Source organism: Paramisgurnus dabryanus, chromosome 23 (assembly GCF_030506205.2).
Source record: "Paramisgurnus dabryanus chromosome 23, PD_genome_1.1, whole genome shotgun sequence".
NCBI lineage: Eukaryota > Metazoa > Chordata > Actinopteri > Cypriniformes > Cobitidae > Paramisgurnus > Paramisgurnus dabryanus.
In genome coordinates, this window is record NC_133359.1 from 11,568,595 (window position 1) to 11,582,464 (window position 13,870).

General features: G+C 35.6%; 1 pseudogene; it reads right to left on the minus strand.

Annotated features, from left to right (window-relative positions):
• Positions 1 to 5,430: 5,430 nt before the first annotated feature.
• On the minus strand, positions 5,431 to 13,256 carry LOC135781413 (interferon-induced GTP-binding protein Mx3-like; annotated as a pseudogene).
• Between the last annotated feature and the right edge of the window lie 614 nt (positions 13,257 to 13,870).

Sequence of the window (13,870 nt, forward strand, 5' to 3'; positions counted from 1 at the left end):
TCATATGAATAGATAATGTCCTTATTTTTAGATGGTTTTATAATATGTTTTGATTTCATACAAAAACTGTGTTCTTGGTAATGCTGAAGAGCTTCTCCTCACCTGATGTAAAGTCCTGTGTGGCAAGCTGAATATTTGTAGTATTTGGGAATTTGTGTTTGGTTACAGTCCAGGGGCGGTGCAAGAACTTTGAATGCATGTGCCAAGGGAATACCAGGGCAAGCTAAGCCATAATTAATATTATTTGCAAAACTTGAGCTTTGAGCTGTCGATTTTTTTATAATTTTAACACATCACAACTTAAGCACATTATTGAAACAACAACAATAAAACCCAAACATTTTAAAATTAAACAACAGCTTTGGGAGCTTAAAGTGAAAGTGTGACGTTAGTCAAATTAGTAAACTTTTGCATGTTTCGATATTTGGTTATACTTTCCAAGGTTAATACTAGGCCAAGCCTACTCTTAAGAAATGTATTTAGTTAAATAAATTGTAACTAATTACTCTTCTCCTCTGTGAATAATCACAGTGATACTGTATGTACTCCTAATGAATTTCCTTCAAAAAAAAAAAAAAAAAAATGAATTTCCTTCACCTCCGGCGAGATTTCACGCGATTCGTCCACAACCGTGCACGGGATACAGCAAACGCCAAATCGCGTGATGAGCGCTGTTTTCATCCTACCTCCAAACCTAACCCTAAACACAACATCTCGCGAGATTTAGGCGTTTGCTGTATCCCTTCTAGCCAAAACCCATATTGCTGAACCAATCAACCCTTAGATCACATTCTTATTTTTATTGACATGTAAGAAGAGATTTTTATTTTGACATCACGTCACTGTAAAAACGGACTTAAAAGTAGCCTTGATGAATATATATTTAAAAAAAAAAATTTTGTAAAGCCACTAGATGGCACTCGAGGACAACGTGTTGAGTGCATAGTGTCGCGACTTAAACGCAGAGATGTTGAGATCGAGTCAATTATTTATTACAATCATCGAACAAAACACAAAATGTAATGTACATGATTTATATAAAATTTAGTTATGTTTATTGTAGAAATGGCTTTTTCTGTCATTCTATCATTTCTGTCATTCTAGTTTGTATTGTATCTCTTTTACAGAATTTAAATAGTAGCTCTGGCAGTCAGTCGGTTTTTATATATATATTTTTAGAAAAAGTATTAAAACAGGCAGATATACTTCAATTACATATAATCAATTACATAGATCAGTGGTTCCCAAACTTTTTCAGCCTGTGGCCCCCCTTGTGTACCGTGCATTCCTTCCTTCGCGGCCCCCCAAAGAAAATTTGTGACAAAAAACTGCTCTAAACTCAACATTTTGATAAAAAAAACATTAAATTATACAAAAAAGTATTGCTTTTGGTTAGTAGCCTTATTTTTTTTTAGGTTTAATTACACAGAATTCATGATAAATTAATGTATTTCATAAAATGTCATAAAACTGGGGCCCCCCTGGCACCATCTCACGGCCCCCAGTTTGAAAACCACTGACATAGATCATCGCTTATGGATCCGGTAACAAAGTTATGGCGCTAAACATTTTTGGTCATAAATAATATCATGCAGTATAAACAGTATAGCAGTACAGCAATAGTTCTTCAAGATTTAGGGTACTATTTTTATTTTTCCACTAGGCTACTTGAAAGTGAACGAGTTGTTGTCTGATCATGTAAATTAAATTATATTAAATTAGGGATGTCTGCACATTTATTACACATATAAATAAGCTAAATGAATGCTTGACAAGTGTTACTTACATTTTTACAATATAAATAATTTTTAAAGCTCCACTGTGTAGGATCTACTCCCATCTAGCGGTGAAAGTCTATATGACAAGCAACTGAATAATACTTTCTAGCCCCCCCCCCATTCGGAACGCGTTTTAACTCGTACGGTGGCCCGGCCGTGTCATGCCAAGGTTAACATGGCTTCCAGTAGCTACAAAGCAAAAGCAATGAGAAAAAAATGAACAATTTGCAATGTCCTTTGCCTGTGATCCATCAAAGCACACCGATTTATGTTTAACATGAAAAAAGTCTGATTGTCATGATATGTCCGTTTAAAATCACATACAAAAAGCAACCATGACGGGTTTAAATGGACGCGAATTAATATTATGTCAAAGTACAATGATTATGTTTTAAGTAAACGTTACATGTCCGTGTATATGTAAGAGCTTTCTCTCATATTGGTGAAAAAAGATCACGCAACTTTCACAAGCTTGTAAAATGAAACGAAAGACGCGCAGATCAGACGCTTTAATCAGAGTATTATGTCAGACATTATGTCAGAGTACAATGCTTATGTTTTAAGTAAACGTTACATGTCCGTGTATATGTAAGAGCTTTCTCTCATATTGGTGAAAAAAGATCGCGCAACTTTCACACGCTTGTAAAATGAAACGAAAGACGCGCAGATCAGACGCTTTTATCAATGAAAGGCTAAAAATAGCGCTGTCACCGTGTGTTTGTGCTAGAGGTCAGAAAAGATGAAAAACATTTATCTCAGTACCTCAGATTACATAACGTTAAATGGGCGGAGAGACGGCGTGTGTCTGTTTGAACACATTAAACCACATGCATGTTTACACTAACAAGTGTTATGCATAATCATGCTAAAGTTAGCCAAGGAACTATAAAACTTCAAGTTTACAACATGGACTGTATAGATGTAAACGAATATGCTGAATTACCTGTGGAGAATATAGAAAGTGCAACTTCAGTGTCCCTTGAGCCCCCTCTTGGAAAACTAACTCCAATAGTGACTTTGGTCTTGATGTTTTTCCTGTCGCGTTGTCGTTTAAAATCCCCGTTTCGCTTCCTTGGCGATTTGTTTTAATGTCCTCGAGAATATGTCTTCAACAGGCTTTCAAATCAAAGCATTAGATCGCAGGTTCATCACGGTGTGCGGTTGTTGTAAAATCCGAAGGATTCAGCTACGCAGGTCACAGGCTGGATACGATACGTCATCAAGCCTGGTTTATTTAAATCAACTGAGCATTACATTCGCAAGTCATACGCATATTACATCAATTTACAATTAACTAAAAATAATTGTCAGCTTTATAATTGTTAATATTCTGAAATAAGACTGTCTTGATGACGTATACCGCCTACACATGCAACCTCTGGAGGCTTCAGCTATCGGCCAGCATGAGTGTAGAGTGAAAGCGCGAAAGGCGGAGCTTGAATTTCAGGAATGTCCCTCGTCGGCGAATGTATTTCAAAGATGGAGGCACAACATGGATTCAGCCAGAGAGCGCTTCGACGGTATGCATTTTAAATAGCAGATTCTACACTTACGAGAATACTTTCATTAGTGGGTGGGAAGTAATTACACATGAATGAGCACATACTTTTGAAAGAAAACATGGGTTTTTGTTAAGAATTAACTCAATAAAGTACACAGTAGAGCTTTAAAGTTCAACCATTGAAATCATAAGTAACTATACGGTTTATGTACTCATCATACACTCTATGCTGGGTTATTTTCAACCCCTCGGGTTAAAAAGGGACAGACGCAGCTGTTGGGTTATATTAAGGTATAAAATTTTTATATTTGAACCAACAATGGGTTAAAGCAACCTAGCAACCTATTAACACTTTTAGAAAAAAAAACTGCTTCACGATGCCATAGAAGAACCTTTTTTTGTCTAAATGGACAGTCCTTCCTGAGAAAGACCGTAGCCGTTTCTCAATGTCAACGAAGGATTCTCAGAAGCCAGAATTTCGTGGATGCTATGTCATCGGCATCCTTCGTTCCGGAAATATCCCATATACAGGAAATGATGCATATGTATATCCTTTGCGCTCTTCGCACGCTGAAATCACCCATAATCTATGCGTGCAGCACCGAAAGCACACCTTTTCATTGACGTAAAGACACAATGACGTGCACTTGCTAACTTGTAGCCATTTACGGGTTCTCTGAATGCTAAAGAGGACCCTCGCCTAGCCTCTGAAGGAAGTGACTTGTAAGGACCAGTCCTGCCAAGGAAGTATCCTTGACATTGAGAAACAGCTCCCATATCTAGTGCACCATTAGATAGGGGTGTCACTCTCTGATCGGACATGTTGCCGCCTTCTGGCCAGATTGACAGCTCGTTGCTGACCCCTAGATGATGGCTATGCTCGCTTGGAATGGACTTAACCTCCACCACTTAAACGTCCCACCTCGATGATTGGTTTCTGGGGGCGGCCCGGGGCAGGTTGACTAATGATCCAGACCTGCACAAGGGTGGTCACAATCCAATGGTACTGAAAGAGCTCCCTGCGGCCACAAGCCACTGACCTGGCGCCTCGTGCGAACAAGGTCACCGCACAGGCGGTTGGATGTGCGTTGTCCACCATAGTAGTCCAGAAATGCCATCTCTGGATGTGCCGGCTGACATGAAGGATGAGGAAAAGGCTTCTGTGTCCCAGATGGCCTTTTTGGCGAAGCGGTCAAGAGTTTTGCATAGCAGTTCCCAATATGTTAGTCATCGACAACGTCTCGCTCCCTTCCATCAGGGAATGAGGGTTACACACATAACCGAGACTTTTCACATGCTGCCATTAGGGGCATCTAAATTTATGGTCAAATAATCTACTTTACAAATAATCTACTTTGGGTCGTATTTTGGGAAAAAGACAAATGACCAAAACAATCGTATGGTTTGGAGGATAGGTTGACTTTGCAAGGCTGTGCGTTCGCGCGCACGTAAAAAACTAAACTAAAGTGACTAGGCCATAAGTGCAGCAGCCAATATCTTTAAGTGTACTGTAGATTATTTGACCATAAATTTAGATGAAGAACTCAATGGTTCAAGGTTATATTTTCACAGAATGTTCTTTATACAATGATTTTATATATAAAACAGTAAATCACATAAATACTTTGGGGTTTTCTAACAGACACATACGGTTAAACCAAATATGCCCAAAACTAAGTTTACCATGGTAAACTATATATGTATCCATAAAAGGTTTCCAAACAATATTTCTGGAAAACTGCAACAAACAAGTTTTATAGCTTGCATATTATGTATTGTATCTTACTAAGCAACGTGAAGGTAATCAGAGTTTTTGTGTACCATTGTTAAATGCAGCTTGAATGGATACATGGTAGATTAACCATAATGACGCATTTTTGCAAGAATTAAGAATTAAGTTTATTGTTTTGTTAGAAACATGATATGCATGCAAAAGATAACCTTTAGCCAGTAGAATATTTAAACACAATTACTAATAATTTGCTATATGACTGTCATTTATGTTAAGAAAATCTCATTTTATAGCATGACCAACTACAGAAATGTATGCATGTTTAAATGAAGAGTTTCCAAAACGAGATAACCCCGTTTTTAAATTTTTTGTCAAAACATGTTTATTATCATGTTATCATGTTTTTATTATGTTACTTAGCTGTATTTTATTCATTATGACGGCTTACATTAAAACTTACCAACTGCAGTCTGATTGATATTCATTGGAATGCACAATCAAAAAAAAAGTTTTTTAAAAAGTTTAAAAACAGAGGTTCATCTCATTTTGGAACCAAACTCTTCAAATGTACATAAAAATAAACCCTTTATAAAAACCCAATCAAACCAGACAGCTGCTCTTTGTGTAAGCCAGCAAAAAAGGTGAGACGTAACAGGCAAATCTAGGCCGTCAAATAGATAAAAGAGCATGATTTACATGACCTTTAGCTTGTCACATAAATGACGTAAATTCAGATATTAAAGTAGACGCCTCAAAAAATTTTGCCAATTTCTTCCTGAGCGGTGTTCAAACGATCCAGGCGAGCCTCTAACTCTCTGCGCTTTCGACCGATATCAGTATCTTCAATCAGAATATCACCCACATCGTTCCTCTCCAACAGAGTCAGCATATCATTACACAGGAGCTCAGCAGCCTCTTTCAACATGAAATAGCGGGTCAGCATGGGCACCTGGTCAGCCATGCGCTGCACCATAATCTAAAACAAAACGAAGATCAGTTTACGTTTCAGTTTTTAAATGCTTAATCTCTGAAACATTAAATATGCACAAAACTTTATCAGTCACAACTGCAAAAAAGTTTTTGTTATGAACCTGGGTGGTGATTGTTTCGTAGCTGTACCTTTACTATATTCACAATAAAACCTGTTTTCCGAGTATGTGTATTACTTTGAGGCATCATGTTTTCAATTTTGTAGCATAGTAACATTTTGTTATTATTTACATGTCATGTACTATAGGCTATACTGTATTTTCTAACAGAAGAGCATTAATGCATGAATAAGTTTCGGTTTGCCAGGAGTAAATATTATTCTTATAATATTAACTTCTGCTTCTAACAGTTTTATTATGCTGTAACCATTTTAAAGGTAATAATAAGGCAAAAGTGGTTGTAGGTTAGGTACCTTTTGTTAGGTTTGATCTGCATCAATTCCACCAATAACACACACTATAGATAATATACAGTAAATATTTCAAAAATGAAAAGGTTCACCTCATTATAAGCCTTCAGCATATCAGTGTACTTGCTCGCTATATCACAAACAGGTAACTGAGCTTCTGAAAATGTCTCATCGCCATTCTCATTCAAGGTCTTGTAGTAAATTTTATCTTGTGTGAAGATCATCTTTTCCATTTCAAATTGCTCCATGATCCTCTCCTCGACTTTGCTGTGCTGCCTTGACTGAATTTCTTCGATTTTGTTCTGTTGTTTCAAGTGAAGAAAGATAAAAAGGAGGTAGATTAAAATGATCAATGATGTTTATTACTACCCCTATTTAAGAGCAATATTTACCATAGTTATATTTTGAAGAACTGGGTAACGCCGGAACTCACCAGACAAGCGAAAGAACTGCTTGACGATGATGTCTTGAAGAGAAGAACATAAAACAAACAAATGAAACAAACAACTACAAATGACAGTTAATTCTAAACTAAACTTGGTTTTACAATACAGACTCTCCCAAGTAACCAGAAAGCTTTAACTTAAAGGTGTGGTGATGGTACCTTTTATAGTATTAAGTAAATCAATGGCTGGATCCTTAAGTTGGGCCACGTGTTCCTGCAGAAACATCTCAAAAACCCTGTAGCTGCTGAAGCCAGCAAGTTCCCGTCCTCTATTCCTTAAGATTTGTTCTCTTACCCTTGCAGTCGGATGGTTAACTTGTTTGAAAACAAGATGCATTTCTTATTGTATCACCTGACTTTTATATGCAATTCTTAATCTTATTTCACACCTGCATGTTAGATCAGCGTGTTAGTGGAGCAAATTCTCTCTGTTGTACACATTTTTACAAGTAATAGGGCCTAAACAGGTTCTTCACAGCGGTGCCATAGAAGAACCATTCCTTTTACATTTTAATAAATTGATTTATCACCATCAAGAACCTTTTGTTCTGGTTCTTCTATGGCATTGTAAAGCACCTTTATTTTTAACAGTGTATAAAAGAATTTCACACTGCCTAGAAAAAGCATATTGTAAAAAAGTACAGCAGTAATTTTTTTTTATAAATTTGCTTATATACTGACAGGTTGACATTGTGCTGTTTAGATGATCATTCCACTTCTCGTATTCTTTCCGGAGCTGAGTAAACAAATTGTCACTAACGATCAGCTCCCCTAATGACAGGGACTTTATTTTATCATTGAATGATAATAAAGTCTGTGAAAAAAGAAAAAGTAGTTTTAAAAATTATAGAGTGTATTACAATATAATTATACAAAATTATGTTGCATTATGAGAAAAAATATTAAAAACGTATATAATATTTTTTTCTTCTGTTGTAATGCTGTCTGACAGTGATATCAGATTTATAAAGAAGCATTTCCTAGCAGCCATCAAGCATTTTCATCGAGCAAAAGTGCTTTTGATTCTCATACAAATCTAATAAATAAAAATCCATAAACAAGATGAAGATGCATTGATAGGTTTTACCTTAATGAGGTATTCTTTAGCCCCCTGAGGGTCTTGTGGTGGTCCTCCCTCAATCTCCTTGAGCTCCTTTCTCACTTCTGATGACTGCTGTTTTATTTGAGCATCAATCTGTGGCAGTGCTTTCTGTAAAAAGTTTAAAATATATGTTGTTTAGTAAATATTGACACGTTTGTAAAGGTGTTTAGATTAGAAAACATACTTTGATATGATCAACAAGATGAACAGTGAGATCGGTGGCAAGACATGGAATAGTAGCTTTATTCTGAGTCAGAAGACATCTGTAGAAAAATAAGACACACTTGTTCAGTCTGTTTAATACCGAGCACCTAAGGTGACATTGGAGTAAAAAAATCTAAAGTTTAGTTTCATGTGCACACGCAAAACCTTCATGTGCAGATTTTTTTTTAAAGTTTAGTTTCACGTGCGCACGCGATAGTTTCACGTGTGCACGCGAAACTAAACTATTAAATTTTTGTTTCATGTCCTCTTAGGGGCTCCGTAGTTTAATAACGAGCCCCTAAGGTGACATCGGAGTAAAAAAATCTAAAGTTTAGTTTCATGTGCTCACGTGAAACTTTCATGTGCTCACGTGAAACCCTTCATGTGCAGAATTTTTTCTACATGTCTCCTTAGGGGCTCCGTAGTTATAACTAAAAGTCGCCATGGAAATAAAACGAAAAACTGTCATTTGTTTTGGAATATTGTGGTATTTTTTACAAATTACTTATCTGTGAGTCAAAAACGCAAATATCCTCCCTTTCTCAAAACGATCTCTCTTTACTTCCGGTCGAATGGGGCAGGGTCCGGGTGCTGGCCTCATTTTTAAATGCGAAAGTTCTCCTCTGATAGTAAGTTGTTTGATCTTTGATTCTTTTATTTCTTCAATGTCTGATTTGATTGAAAGAAGGTTTACGCAAAGGGACGAGATGACTGAGCATCCTCTTCGGGGGCTTCTTCAACATTAGAGCCTGAGGTTTTCGCGGCCATATGTTTGGAAAACGGGACAAATAAAATCCTAATGTCGTCTAGTAGTTTCTAGGATGTGAGACTATAATTTTATTAATGTTCACAATTGCAGAAAAGATGTTTTGACAATGTTATATAAAAAATGCACAGTACAGAAATACTATTAAATTAGCATACGGTTAATAAATGATGAAATTTGGGCGATTTGTCCTTTTAATTAATGTGTTAAAGATACATTTGCAGAGTCAAAATGTATTCTTTGTAACCTGAATTGTTTATGTTTCCTGAAGAAATCTTTTTCCATCTGTAAAGCCTCCTCCAGAGGAATTTTTCTGTCAATCTGTTGTTGACCCCTACACTTCACCATGATGTAACCTTTGCGCAGCTGAATAACTTTGTTCTGGGCAATAGCCAGAATGTTTTTTCTGTTCCCACATCTATGAGGTCCGGCTTGGTCAAAACAGCTGTGAAAATGGTTAAAAAAACATTTGATCATGTGCTAAAGATTTTTGTCAAGATGTTTTGTGATGATTATTTACATTACCTACAGTCCTTGTACCCTCAGGATCTACTTCCTGTGCCATTTTTAATGCTTCATTTGTTGCAATGTCAATGTTGCATGGGAGCACTACCATGTTTATAGTCTCGGGCTTCTCAATAAATTTCATAATCAGAGTTTTGATCTACAAGAAAGCCATAGTTAAATCTTGTGCACAGTAATAAACTCTGTTTGCAAAACTACATAAATACCAACCCGATTTCCAATATCCTTTGGTTGTCCTTTTACTGGTACTCTGGCAATTCCAGGTAAATCGATCAGCGTGAGGTCACAGACATCAGGTGACCTGATCTCTAAAGTAATGAGTTGATCTGAGATTTCTGTTGTTTCTCCAGCCACTTCAATCTGTGCTGTTAAACACATACACAGCATTAACTATGTGATTCCCTATAGTGTTCACATTTATATACTCTGCCTTGACTTACTCTGTGTTTAAATTAAGACATGACATGAGAAAAAAAATACTAAGAAAAAGTAATTTTTTGACAGTTGTTGACACAAAAGTTTTGTTATATGGACCAGCTTTGACAAAAGTTTGTTTGTTTCCAATGGACAAACAACATTTTTAGATTTCATCGTAATTATAAGTTTCAATTGGCTTTCTGGGAAGTTTTGAAATATTTGCATTCCATATAGTAAAACATAATATGAAAAACAAGATTGAAACACATATACAATAGTGTACTTATAATTTGGTTTTAAAACATAAAATTGGCACCAATATTTGACATAGCTTTAACACTTAAAACATAACAACAATGACAACAAATACACAATACAAATTTATCCTTTACTGCTTGCCTCTTTAAGTCCCCATTATATCAAAACAGACAATTCTTATTTTTTAAAAGAATACTGCAGTGTTCATTATAAACAATTGATCTTTGTGGTTCATCCTTTTTTTTAAACTTCACGTGCCCTCATGAACTATACTTTTGCCCTCTTGAGGTGATCCTTCTTTGATGACGTCAGCTAGACGGCTTGGGCGGGAGCATTGGTTAACTCCTTCCCCTCCAATTGTCATTTTAATTCCAGCTCAACTTCTGATTAAACACCTACTATTTATGTCCAATCAATTCACAATGGAAAACAAAAGCCATGCACGTTTTCAGTCAAAAATACATCACAATACGGAAAGTTGATCGTGGCTTCTTGTTCATGGGACTTTAATGTAATTTCTCAGGACGCACTGCAGGCTATTGTGACCTAAAATAAAACAAATAAACATAAAGACTGAAATTGCCTGGAATTTGGGCTGCTGTCTTTAACAAGATCATCTATAAAATAGCCTATCATGATATTTATAAACATCGCACGTTGTGTAGCATTGTTTAGTTTTTACTGATTTCATGTTTATGCTCTCTGTCTTGGCCTCATGGGACAGAAAAAGTCCATTGAATGCCTACTTCAGAATCTAGCCGGAAGTAGTAGGCTATTCAGGTAGTTTTCGAATACTTTTTTCTTGCTGCATCCTAAATCGCGTGTCTGTTAAGTCCACAAGACCGTAGGGCGTCCCATTGGTCATTTTAGATTTCCTCATGGAAGCCCCCTTTAAGGTCGGTATGCACCTTGGATACGCACTTTTCGCACTTGTGCGAGCTTCGCAGCAGACAGTTAAAGCAGCATTACGAAAGTGCAGACTTGTAGGGAGACTGGAGTGTTTAGGGTTAGAAAAAATTGTCAAAATTTGAACCCCAGCTGTCACTGGGGTAGTACCCTTTAAAAATGTCTAATTTGTACCATTTAGGTACAGATATGTATACATTTGGTACCAATATGTACCTTTGAGATACTAATATGAAAGTGAAAGTAATATGAACTCTTTACGTCCAAATGTGTTTGAAAGGGCACTGCACTAGTAAAACCTAGGGACTATTTTAGATATTTTTTTGTAACAGTGTATGTCAGGGCTAGTCAACTGGTGGCCCACTCATCATCTCGCCCTGCCGGTCATCTTTGTCTGAACACTTGAATCCTTTAAAAACAATTGATTACTGATAATTAAATTATTAATATAAATGACAAATATATTCGTAGATTAAAGACTTTTGCACTGGAATGAGCTTCTCTCCCATGTTGACATGGATTTATGATTAAACTAAAATTCCATTTTGACTACCACTAGGGGGCGAATCGACAGTCGTGTCCGAATGTAAGAAAATATAAGTTTTTCGCAACATGATCTCACAAATTTCTGTGAAATAGTCCTGCATTAGTTTGCTCAGTTTTGTATGACATTGTCACATATTTCCACCATACTACGTGCCCCTGACACGACTTTCTTTTCCGTGACAGTTTCACGTATTGGTTACTCAACTGTTTTTCCTATTATTAAACAATTGTCGCTTCGGTTTGGGGTTAGATTTGCTGTTTGTGTTAGGATGTCACTTAAAGTATTGGTTTATACAATTTTTTCGTATGCTTTTTAAACCATTGTCGCCTGAAGTTAGGGTTAGAGTTGGGTTTGGGTAAGGATGTCATTTTATGTAACAGAAAGTTGTTCTAACCCCAAACCGCAGCGACAATTGTAAGAAAATAGGAAAAACAGTTGAGTAACCAATACGTGAAACAGTCACAGAAAAGAAAGTTGTGTCAAGGGCACATAATATGGTGGAAATACGTGACAATTTCACGCAAAACTAAGCAAAATAATGCGTGACTATTTCACGTATTTTGTAAAATCAGGTTGTTTTTTCAGCAATTAAAGGGCAAAATACTGGATACAAGATGTGTGCATCGTTTTTGAAAATGCATGTTTTTAAATATATAACCTATAACAAAAAGTAACAACATTAGTTATAACATATGTAATAATATATATATATATATATATATATATATATATATATATATATATATATATATATATATATATATATATATATATATATATATATATATATATATAATAGGTAAAAGTAAACATATATATAAAAGGTAAAAATAGGGGTAAAAGTTTGGCCCGCCCCATATTTATATTTTTTAAATCTGGCCCTCAAAAAAAGAGTAGTTAAAGACCACTGGTTTATGCAAACAAAAGAAAAATTAGAAAGATTGTTGTCTGTTTCTACTGACCTTCTTTAACGTATCCTTCAACTAATAAAGGATCATTAAATGTATATGTCTTCAGTGTGTAAGATACATGTGGCTCCAGTCTGGCTCCAAAAACTGCAACATTACAAATGATTTGGCACTAATTAAATTATTCTTTTGAGATTATGAAATACTGTACAACACTTCACTTAGAACAAAACACATACAACCAAGTGATGAGTTCACTGTTTCAGTTATCCTCTGTCTGTAAGATATATTTGCCGTCCATTCTTCATCTGTTACCTTTTTTAACTTCAGCTCTAGTGGACATCTGGTTACAATCCCTATACCCAATACAGTCCAGTTAGCAACCACATCATTGTAACATGGAAACTTATGTAAATTACATTTTGAATATACCAAAGGACGAATATTTTTATTCAAATAGTACTAATTATAAAAACAAGAGTGTTATTATTCCTATAGAAGATACAGTGCTTGACATTGATATGTTTATAAAAGCATATGAGCACCAAATATAGCAAAATACTGGCGATAACCCTCACCAGCTCCTCTTGGTAATGCAACACCAGACAACGCTTCAACCACAGAACTTTTTCCAGAACTTTGATCTCCGATCACTACAATAGTCGGTAGTGAGATGTCCTTATGAATGCCAATTGACCGCATTTTGTCAATTAGATCAATTAGTGGACGAATGCCCTCTTCAAAATGACTGTAAAGTTCTCCTCCCATTTTATGACTGTAAAGACGTACAGTTTCTAATGTTTATTATTCATAGAAACAACGAGAAATAAACATTAAAAAAATCGTCTCAGAATTGATGAACACAATTCGTTTTAGTAAACAAAATATTTTATACTTACTGTATGTTTTGATAACTATCAATGCTGTTATCTGCAGAACGAAATTGAAGATAACTGGAAAAACTGTACGCGAAAATATAAACGAGACAAAAAATAGACAATGTCCTACTTTCAGATGCTTTTTATAATTTGTATAATTTTGGTATATGCAAACACAGTGTTGAAGAGAAATCACAAAGAGCTCCTCTTCTAGTGTGCAGTCCTGTTTGTAAAACTATGTATTTACAGTGAATGTAAATTAGTCACACCCATAGGATAAATATATAGGCTATATTCTGAAGGGGTGGATTCCTGCCACCTTTTCATTTTATACTTTTAAATGATTTTGAAAACTTGTAATCAAATACCACTCAATATTTATCCTCCTAGAAATTAAAATGATTTGAATATATTATCTATGCCAATAAAAATAAGGTGATTGTAGAATAACCTTTCTATCTATCTATCTATCTATCTATCTATCTATCTATCTATCTATCTATC